The 11,786-nt window shown below is 39.4% G+C and overlaps 2 pseudogenes; one reads left to right on the top strand and one right to left on the bottom strand.

Annotated features, from left to right (window-relative positions):
• The first annotated feature begins 6,061 nt into the window (after positions 1–6,061).
• On the top strand, positions 6,062–6,780 carry LOC118540277 (V-type proton ATPase subunit G 1 pseudogene; annotated as a pseudogene).
• A 607-nt stretch (positions 6,781–7,387) lies between these two features.
• On the bottom strand, positions 7,388–9,453 carry LOC144381309 (ADP-ribosylation factor-like protein 1 pseudogene; annotated as a pseudogene).
• Positions 9,454–11,786: the final 2,333 nt, after the last annotated feature.

Below are 11,786 nucleotides of genomic sequence, written 5' to 3'. Positions count from 1 at the left end.
GTTAAATAGGAGAATATGTGAGATATGAAGGTGTGAAGTATGAAAGTACAAGAATGTGAACATTCAAGAACATGAAGTGTGGGTGAAAATCTTGCAGACAAAACGAGGATGGACCAGGCCTCTTTCTAATCACCATTAAGGCTTTAAGTGGAGCTCAGAGATATCCTGGCTTCATTCCTAAATCTCTTAGCACTGTTCCCAGGTCTCTAGCCATAAAGCTATGACAGAAGACAGACAATAGAGGATCATGAGTTTAAACAGCTTAAAATAAATTGGCAATGGTCATTAAAGACTTAATTCCTCTACCATGTCTGCAGTATCTCAAGTTGAGTTAAAATGAAATCCAACAACATGACACAGTGAGATATATCCTACTAAAAACACAAAGAAAGCTGAAAGAGAAAGCAACCAATGGCTGGGTACCTTTTAACTAACCTAACTTACACAAAAGGGAAGAAGGTTTGGCAATATTACTTCAGGCAATATAAAATTTAAAGCATTTTAAATTGAATGAGCATGGTATTATGTTAAATCAATAAACTAATCATAAAAATGACATTCATGAATTTTAATATGCCAACTAAAAGAGCCTCAAAGTATATAGAACAAAGACATACAAATATATAGCAGAAATCGATGTGTTTAAGCCACTGCTATCAACGTATAACAGATCCCAAATTCAAAAATAAAACAAAATAAGGACAGGCCCCCCCCAAAAAAATAAGTAATATAACTAATGAGGTAGAACTAATAGTATATGCCAACTTCTTTATCTTAAAAGTAGAGATCTCATCCTATTTCATACCCTTGGTCCATATACAATCACCAACTGTGAAAATAAAATTATCAGTCTATTTCAAGGAATTATTATGGCAAAGAGCTGATAAAAATATTTACCCAAATGAACCATTAGACTACTAAGTGATGGTGATGTACATGATGGCTTAACGGCTGCTTGCATGCTTCACTAGGCCCCCTAATTCAGATATTTGCGTTTTAACTTTTACAACCTTCTGGGCCACAATAATAATTTTATAGTTTGCTATGGAACTGTACCAAACCTATAAAATCTGCAAAGCCCTCAAAACTCCACATATGTGGGCTGTCACTGGTCCTAATAATTGCTCTCCAAGTTTTGCACCAAATTCTTAACAAATGAAAAACAAATACGCCACGTGCACAGAGAAATGAATGAAAAGGACTTACCAGAAGACTGCTGAGCTGACACTCAGCACCTTCCATAATTTGGCATTTGAGTCCTTTGTAGATAGTTCTGCCTTTCAGTTCCCCAATCAACACGTTAAATAGGCAGCCTTTTCAAAAATTATTGTCTATATACCTTATAAATCTAAATACCAAAACTATTTCACCAGAAGGGTGGGAATCTTTTGCATGTTTGCTGTGAATGAGAGAATCACATAGCTCAATTGAACCATGAGCGTGCAAATCTAGGTGAACACCGAGAACAGCAGGATCCTGAGTGTGCAGACAGGACCGTAAAACTTACAAAGCTGTTAATTTTTCCTGCAAAGCAAACTGCTCAGGAGATTAGTAACTGTTTTTCTTTTTCTTCTCTCCTCTTGTTGACACCTGAGCCATTATTGCTGCCGCCACCCCTCCCCACTAATGAATCAGTTCATTGCATGAATTGAAGGAGAGACATCCTGTCACCGGTTTCCTCTCTATCCAGAAGTGATTTGCCAGAGCAGCAGAGCTCAGGAAGCTGGCTTTGCTCTAAAGGTTATTTTGTGTACCAGAGCAGAGGGGAGTGGTAGGATGGGTGAAATAGGTGATGGGGATTAAAGAGTATACTTATCACCATGAGCACTGAGCAATGTATGGAATTGTTGAATCACTCTATTGTACACTATGTTAACTCTACTAGAATTAAAATAAACTTAATTAAAAATTTAAAAGATTATATTGTGGACATGTTTCTTTGACATACTGAGGAATAAAGTATATGTTTCTGTGTTTTAATGAGGCAAATTAAGAAGTCTGTGGGTCACAGACTTCTTTAATAGCAAAGTAAAAGAATGGATTTATGAAGCCCTTCAGAAAACCAGTATTGTTTTTATTTGCTCTATAGACTAAATTTTCAAGGAAATACAAAAATCTGTTTTCCACAAACATATACATGTGAATGTCCATGAATACAAGCTTGTATGTTATGACACTAGTAATTAAAAGCAAACAAAATAGGATCCAAACTTCCCCTCCCCGCCTCTAAGCTTCTCCCTCTAAAATTGATTCAAAAAATGTCCAGATATAATTATCTCCTATAAAATCAATCTCAAAAGATTAGAGACAGACCCTATAACTTCCTAGATTTTTTTAACTCAGTATGAAAGAATTCTCTCAATAAGATATCTATATAAATCATAACCTTTGGACTTTCAAATTTATCTAGTTCCTTCGATTACCCTGTGAGAAAAATTCAAAATGGTGGATTTCTTTTGCGGTTCAAGGTATGTGAAAAGACTGTGCAGAGGAATATAAAATAACAACTTACGCTTGTTTTCAATCCACTCTTATAACCCTGCAGATTCTGGTTCCAGATGGCAACAGTAGGAAGATCCAGAACTCACCCTCCCAACAGATACACCACATCTACAGCCACATATCGAAAAACTTCCTTTGAAAAAAACTATGAAGTGTCTGAGCAACTTCTAAGCACCCAGCAAACAACACAAGGTCCACATAGAAGCAGGGAGGAGAGTCTAGGACACAACTTCTTCATAAACCACACCACTGTGGCAACCTACAGTCAGTAGGGGAACTCAAAACCCGGAGCCTCTCCCTGAAAAGCGGAGGGTTTAAACTCTGCCTCAGACACCCCAGCTTTTAAAACCTGCACCTGAGAGGTGAGGGCCCAAAACACGTAGCTTTGCAAACCAATAGGGCTCATGTCCACCATCTGAGAAATCGGCTCTGAAAAAACTGACGCCCTAGGATTCACCTGCCCCAGGACCAGGCGTTGACGCAGCTGAGAGGCACCCAGAAGACTGAATGTGAATAAGGCTCATTTGCTAATTTTAAAGCATCCACCTGAGGGGCAGGCATCTAATTGAGCACACATCTAGAGGCTGCTAGCTGGCAGGCACCATCTTTTTTTCTTCTTTTTCTTTCAGGTGCTCTCTGTACCTCCTCCTCAGCCTGGTTCCAGCTGACAGGTGTCATCTACTTCTTTTTTTTTCTTTTCTCCTTTTTCTTTTTCATGGGTGGCCCCATCTACATGCTGTCCCTTTGCCTTACTGCGTTCAGTGAGAGCCATCCATCTTCGTCTTCTCCTTCTGCCGCACTCTAGAGCAAAAGTTTCTCCCAGAAGGGAACTTTTACCAGCGTTTGGTCCCCTGGTATTTGCTGCCGAGGGACACCCCCTTAATCACTTGGGTTAGGGGGCCAGTGGGGCTTGATTAGCCCTTTTTAATTACCCTAATTAACCTTTCCAGAATACTCGGAGGGTGGGCACTATCTTTGCACTCTCCCCTGGCCAAGCTCCAGAGCACCGGTATCTGCCAGAGGGAAGGTTTTGCACGCATATGATGCCCCAGATGTTATGTCTAGTGCCTTGGTTTTTGTGGCTGCTGCCTAGGGGATGCCCCTTGACCATCTGGCTCTCAATGCCAGCGGACGAGGGTGGACGTGTGTTCCTGGGTCCCATGGGACTGTAACAACCAGAGAGAGTTCTGGGCAGGCTCCACCCCCAGGGCACTGCACGGACAGCAGACTGAACACACCCCCAGTCTCTCTGTGAAAGAGGCCTATGTGCTTGTCCAAAAGCTTCAGCCTTAGGGGCACGTTTCAGGTCTGGCACACTTATAGGGGGCTACAGAGATACTCTAGGGAATGGAGGCTAGTGGACACCATCTTTGTGCTCTCTCTCTGCTTCCCTATAGCTTGCTCGTATCTCTGAGATAGGAGTTTATACACTCCTCTGGAGCCCCAGTTTTTGCCACTGCTATCCAGTGGACCTCCAGATCACCTGGCCCTGGTGGCCAGCAGGGTTGACACTTGTGGTCCCACAGGACGATATATATTTTCATACTTTAAAAGCTGCTACCTGAGGGTCTGGATTCCAAACATTCTGAATCTAGGTGCTGAATGTCATCCTTCCCTTCGGGACACAGACTGGACTTGGCACACCTTCCACTACAGGGTCGCAGGTATATTAAAGATATAATAGGCCACTTAGACAATCACAAATGTTTGAGAGACAACCTAGAGCTGGGTCGGGGTGAATTGATGAGGTTCATCTCCTATACAAGGCCACTGCTTTAAAACTGAGAGGTGGCTGTTTAATCTAATGCATAGAAACCAATACAGACAGTCAAGAAAAATGAAAAAAACAGAGGGATATATTCCAAATGAAAGAATAATATAAAACCTCAGGGAAAAATCTTAACTAATAGAGATAAATACTTTACCTGATTAGGAAAAAAAGTTCAAAAGTAATGGTCATAAAAATGTTCACTGAACTCAGGAGAAGAATGAACACAGAACTCCAACAGACAGAAAATATAAGAAAGTGCCAAAAATAAGTCACAGAGCCAAAGAACACAATAACTGAATTGGAAAATAAATCCATTCCTGCTTAAATCCCAGAAAGATGGGACAACATACTGGAACGCCCAGTGGTCTGGAGGTCAGTAGACTCAGTTCTTCAGCCCCATCATCAATTGCTCCTGAGTCAGAACCTGCCTCTTTGTCAGCTGGGTGTTAAACCAGGTATTATCATGCATGCCTCACAGAGTTAATACTCTTTCCTTTGAACTTGCTACCAGATAGTTCCTGGGACTCTGTCTGCAGTTCATCCAGTATATAGAAAAGTAGGCTAAAGACACACAGAGAAGTCAACCAGGACAGAAGACCATGCCCTCCTTTGCTGATTGTCTCTAGCATCCTCTCTTCCTTCCTTCTATGTGTCAGAATGATTGGAAGAATTAGAGGCACTTGTAGAGAAAATGTGTTCATGGTCTATTTCTCACCTTCAACAAACAAAAAGTTATAAGTTGTCCTTTATCATGTCCAGTATTCAGAAATTTATGTTCCAATGTTGAGGCCCTGTGTACGGAAGCATAACCTATTGAATGCAATGATAGCCCACACCTGTTGCACTGACCTTCCAGTTCACTCTCGGAGCTCAGGTACAAGCCATTAACTTGACACTGTAATTTATTTGCCTATGAGAGTATCTCAGACATCACAAATTACAGACATGAAGTGTGCTGTGAAGAGCACAGTGGCCCTGAACTCTTAAGACATCTTAGAAACATAATGGATAGGCTGGTCTGTTATGATTGTGGTAAATAAAGGGTTTGGTTTGCTCTGGGAAAGCAAGCAGAAGTTATAACTACCAGCTGGCATAATCAACTTCATCACAGACTGCCCCGAAGGAGGAAGTTTGATACCTTCTTGCCGTGTTTGAAATCTTAGTGTTAAGTTCCTCTATAGACTCCCAGAAGAGTTTTAGCCTATGGGAAAAAGACATGAAGTGAATTATTTTTCACAAATCTAACCTTAAGCACAATTATGTTTATATTAAATTTATATTATAAATTATATAATATATATAAATATATTATATTATATTAAAATTATGTTTGCTCAAGAGAAGAGGTTATTGAGAATTAGTCAAGCACGAGGGCAGGTGTGGCTTTAGATGATAAGTGTGGCTTCACTGCTATTGCCACTCGGCATCCAATTCTGACATTGCCATCCATTCATGAGAGACACACATCTTATCTTTTATAAGGTTGGGTTACACCACAAGGTGGGTTAGACATTCCCCCTAGGCTGGGAGATGGTGCCCCAGGAGCACCTGAACTCCTAGACCCATCTTCAAGCTTCATGTCTTTATTTTATCACAGGGCTGTCAGTCCTCAAAGATCACCAACTCTAGAAGGGCCACCCCAAGCAGGAAACTGCCTGACCAAAAGTAACACAATCATGATTTTTTTATGCATGATTACAACTCATCTTCACATTATTATTATTTAAACTGTTTGATAATACAGCCTTATGTTTTTCTGAGTTAAGATATTTATTAGTGTTGGCCGCCATGGCCAGCCAGTCGCAGGGTATCCAGCAGCTGCTGCGGGCCGAGAAGCGGGCCACTGAGAAGGTGTCAGAGGCCCGCAAGCCAAAGAACTGGAGGCTGAAGCAGACCAAAGAAGAAGCTCAGGCTGAAATTGAACAATACCGCCTGCAAAGAGAGAAGGAGTTCAAGGCCAAGGAAGCTGCAGCTCTGGGATCCCATGGCAGCTGCAGCACCGAAGTGGAGAAGGAGACCCAGGAGAAGATGACCATCCTCCAGGCCTACTTCCAGCAGAACAGGGGTGAAGTCCTGGATAACCTGCTGGCCTTTGTCTGTGACATCCAGCCAGAAATCCATGAAAACTACTGCATAAATGGATAGGGGAGAAAGGAGTAGCTCTGCGTGCAGATTGGCATGTTAGATGCCTTCATGGAATACGAAGCTCCAGCAAATCTTGAGTAGTTACATCCTTGTGAAAAGGCATTAAGTTATTTCTGTATATTATGTAGTAGGCCCCTTCATTTCTTGGAGAATAGCAAATCCAGCTTCTTTGTACAAACGTAGAGCTTATCCAAAGATTTTCTCCTTTTACCTCATATTTCTTAGAAATTTAATGTGTATACGTTGTCTGTTTTCCTAGGCCTTTTAGCTCAAGCAACATATGTATCAGTACTTTTTCTTTCTTAGATGTAGTAAAAAAAAAAAAATTCTGTTTAAAGAAAGACAGGGATTAAATTTTTTTTTTCCCTAAAGCTTTCTTGAAGGTCAGGGGCTTTCTCTATGAAAAAGTAGTAAATAGTTACTGTAACTTGTGTGAAGCAGCAGCCGGCCTTAAGTCGTCCTTTCGGCTAAGGTTGGAACAGCGAATACTAGTATATATTGTTCGGGCTGCTCTTAGTTTCTCTTAATCAAAATTATTAGATGATAGAATTCAAGAACTTGTATACATGTTCTTACTTGGTGTACTGATAATCATTTGAAAGTAGACTTTGTCATGCAAAAAAAAAAAAGATATTTATTAGTGTTTATACAAACAAGTGGCAACTACTAATTCAAAAATAGGAGGGTTTTTTTCCTCAATAAGAGTACATTCTTGAATGGGACTCTATTTGAATAAGAATTCCATACAAATAGAATACATAACACAAGAAAGCAAGGAAGGATTTTACATTACATTGAACAGACATTCAGTTGGTTCAATCATGGTGAGTTACCCTTGCAACCAAATACTCTTTATATTTATTACATATATTGCAGTCAGTTCAGTATATGTCAATAATCACACTCTTTTAACATTTAGTAGCATGAAGCACACTTAACACATTTCCAAAGGGAAATGTGATATAGTCTTCATTTCAGAAGTGCAGAAGTGATTGAATGATTGCTCTTTAATGTTCCAACTAACGCTTCCATTGCCTCATCAAGGCCAACGCCTCTGGTTGCTGAAGTTTTGAATAGTTGTCATTTTCGGTCCTTCCATACAAGTAACCCAAGTAAACTTGCCAAATCTGAGAGAGTCATGGCCTGTTCCGTGTCCTGTTTACTTGCAAACACCACTAAAATGGCTTTTCTCAGCTCTTCTTCCTCCAATATGGCAACTAACTCTCATTTGGAAATGCCAGTCCGGTCTCCATCGCAACTACCTACTCAGAAATGACTGCATCTGTATTTGAATAATAACATCCCCAGTATGGTCTGATACTTGTCTGTCCTCCTAAATCCCAGACTTGGAATCTAAGGCTCTTGTATGTTACCATGTCAGCTTTAAATCCGATGGTAGGAATAGTAGCAACGACTTCTCCAACCTGTAATCTATACAAAATTGTAGTTTTTCCTGCTCCATGTAATCCCACTCCGGCGCTGGTTCTGCCTCTGTGTCTGGCTCCGGCTCCAGCTCTGACGTGGTTTCCGGAGAAGTCAGGTATGCCAGCCCCTTCCATGTCAGAACGGCCAAGACAGCCTGATTTTGACTTACAAGTCTCAGAGGTATTCTTTCAGATTAACCAATTCCACCTTTATTTCAGCTCAAAATATATTTTTTTTAATTTAGGATAAAATAAATAGATTCAAGTACCACATAACTCCATTCTAGGGGCTGACATGAATAACCAAATTTTTATTTTATCCTGTATCTTCAGAAATCACCCAGCCACATGAACACTTTAAAACAACAACCTTTAAAAATTAAATAAATGCATAAATAAACAAATAAAGCAACCTTTCACTGGAGACGAATGCACCAATGTATATAATATAGTGGGGTTACAATGATTTCTATTTTATTCTTAATGCTTTTCTGTATTTTCCAATTTTCTAGAGTATAAAGAAAAGTTGTTATTGAAACTGTAACTATCTTTTGAAAATATACACATTTAATAATACAAAATTACTATTATGTGGAACATTCTAAAAAAAAAAAAAAAGATAAAGCTCCAGCCAGCCCCATGTTTCCATTCTATATATCAAAACCACTTAGAAGATGCCCCGTACACAAGTGCTCTGAGACCTCCTCAGGCAGTGGTTAAGTAAAAAACTTTAATTCACCAATTACAACAGGAAAAACTGAATTATAGGATAGTTGATTTGTCTAAGATGCACAGGGACTCTTGGGCACCCCTGGGGAAAAAACACATGGTTAACTCCTATCATTGTGACCACTCCACATTTTGCTCCAAGACTCTGCATTACTCAGAGAGGGTATGGTATGGAACCACACTGAAAAATTCCTGACTTCCCCATCGGTTTTCCTTCCTTTTTCTTCTTAATAAATTGAAGTTTGCCTTTGTCATAATTATGCAACCAACAGAAAGACTTTGAAAAAGCTGTGTTATAAAAAGTACTGCTGCAGGGCACGTGAGTGGCACCGTCGGTTGATCATGGGACTCGGTTTCAGCTGGGGTCATGATCTCAGTGTCCTGATCTCAGGGTCCTTAGATCAAGCCCTGTAGAGGGCTCTGCACTCAGCATGGAGTCTGCTTGGAATTCTCTCTCTCTCCCTCTCCCTCTGCCCCTCCTGCTTGTGTTCTCTCTCTCTCTCTCAAATAAATAGATAAATCTTTAAGGAAAAAAAAAGTGTTGCTGCTTTTGTGTCTCAGAACATCAAATAATAAGTCTGATATTTTCATTGAATTGGCAATTAGTTTGACTTGTTTCCAAATTGGCTTTTTTTGTCCTTCGGGATCACATAGAAACAACTTTAATCTAAAAGTCACTCGCAACTAAATGTAAGATTATTGATGTAGCTGCTCAGGAAACCCAAAAATTGATATCCTGATGAAAAAGATTCATGCATTTTTACAAGAATAAGTAGCACTTAGAGAGCATTTAGTATGTGCCAAGCGATATTAGCACTTTACATGTGTTAAATCATTTAATCCCTGTAACAACCCAAGGAAAACGCATATCATTATCCTCATTTTAAAGAGAAAAAAACTGAGACATAGAGCAATTAAATAATAGCTAATTAGTAAGGCAGCAAAGAATTGATCTGAGGCAGCCTTGGTCTAAGACCTATACTCTTAAACACTTCCATTGAGCTGGAACTGCACCACCACACTGCAAACAATGCTTTGGTTTATTAATCTTGTCACACTGTCTAATGTAGTGATCAGGACCATGGGCTTTGGTGTTCATGCCCAGTCTGCCACTTACTAGCTGAGTATCCTTAGACAAATTACTTTATTAAATAAATATCTTTGCTTCATTTTCCTTAATTTAATACCAAACTTTTACATGATTGTCATAAGGGTTAAATTAGATAATGTTTGCAAAGTGTTCAGCCAGTGTAACCACACATTAAGCCTCCTGTACATGGTTCTTATTAGAATTATATCTACTTTCTAACATAAATTTTGTCCTCAAAGATAGTAGAATGCATTTAGAATGTTTACAGTCAAATGAGAAATTTTCAAGGAAGCAGGCAGATTCCCTTGTTTCAGAACTGAAGAAGAGTCAAAAGCCAAGATTTAGCTGTAGTTGGAAAGTTTTGCAGATCTCAAGTGAGTAGCACTTTCATCTAGTTCTTTTATTTCAGGGCACGGGAAATACCCTTACTGGAGTGTTTTTAAACTCTTTTTTGCTGCCAAAAGGCAGAAACACAAACAATGCACTGCTTGTAATTCTTGCCTCAAGAGATCTGTGAACAAAATGAAGAAACAAAGAACTGGCAAGAAGCACTATGCTGGACCAGTTCAATACTACACTGTTTTTGGAGTGAGGGGAAAAAAGAGCAATTTCTTCCATGAGAACAGCCAATGCATATTATTCTAGTGAAAGTACTTAAACACACAGAATAGAGACAGAACATAAAAAACAGCAAATTGTTTTAAGAAAAGAATGAACTCCTATGGGAACAAGATGCTCTGGTTTACTTCTGTACCAGGAGAGCAGAGATTAATGCTGAAAGGGAATGTCTAGCACAAGGTCTGGCATGGAATAGGTAAGGAGGTTAATTAACATTTATTAGATAAGGAATAAAAGAATTTTCTACACAACAACCAAAACCTTCTTTCAGGAAAGACAATTACATATTTGCTTTGATTTGTTCTTGGACGTATGTCTTATTCAACTACAGTCATAAAGAGAGGAAGTTTGTTTATAGAAAACTATTGCCAACATTTATAACTATTTGCTCTATTAATATATATTTCAAAGTTTAAAATTTCGTGAAGAATAAAATTATTTTCTCTTTTGAAATTAGTAAACTTTGCAACTCTTTGCTGAATAATTCTGAAGACTGCTGAGTGTGCAGAGTTCAGAGATCAGCAGAGATGATGGATACAAAGTAGATCAGATAGTTTTTTTCCGTAAAAAAACATTCTAAACCTGGTGATTGTGATTGTCCCTTTTGTGTGCCAACATGGCTAATCAATGGACCCAGATATTAGGTCAAACACCAGTCTGTCACTTTGAAGGTATTTTTTAGATGAGATTAACATTAACATGAAAATCTGTAGACACTGAGTAAAGCAGATTACCCTCCATTAAGTTGGTGGGCATCATCCAATCAACCGAAGGCTAAAAAAAGACTGAGGTCTAAAGAAAAGGAAATTCTGCTTCTAGACTACCTTTGGACTCAAGCTGAAACATCAGCTCTTTCCTGGGTCTCTAGCCTGCCAGCCTATTCTGCAGATTTCAAACTTGCCAGCTCCATAGTCACATGAGCCAATTCCTTAAAATAAATCCCCCCTATTTATATATACATATATTACATACACATACACACATATATACATACATATATATATACACATATACATATACAAATACACACACACACACACACATATATATATGAATATACACATCCTATTGGTTCTATTTCTCTGAAGAACCCAGACTTACACGAAAACCTTTATTTAGCTTATAGTTTGTGAGTCGGTAATTTGAGCTACCTTCATCAGGGTAGCTCTGACAATCCTGGCCAGACATAGCTGACCTTGGCTGATCACTCATACAACTGCAGTCAGGTGCATGGATAACCAGGGGCTGACTGGTTTAGGATGGCTTAACTGGGATGACTCATCTCTGTTCCACAGGGCCTCTCATCCACCAGCAGGCTAGATAGGGTTCATTCACATGGGGGCTGGTCAGGTTTCCTAGAGGAAACAGAAGCATGCAAAGCCTCTGGAGGCCCAGGCCTGGAATTTGCACAAATCACTCCTGTTGCATTCTGTTGTCCAAAGCAAATACAAGGTCAGACCAGATCCAGGAAGGAGCCAAATATGCTCTACTTTCTGATGACAGGAAG

The sequence above is a fragment of the Halichoerus grypus genome, chromosome 3 (genome assembly GCF_964656455.1).
Source record: "Halichoerus grypus chromosome 3, mHalGry1.hap1.1, whole genome shotgun sequence".
In the NCBI taxonomy this organism is placed as follows: domain Eukaryota; kingdom Metazoa; phylum Chordata; class Mammalia; order Carnivora; family Phocidae; genus Halichoerus; species Halichoerus grypus.
Note: the sequence above shows the minus strand (reverse complement) of the source record. Positions and strands in the feature narration are given on the sequence as shown.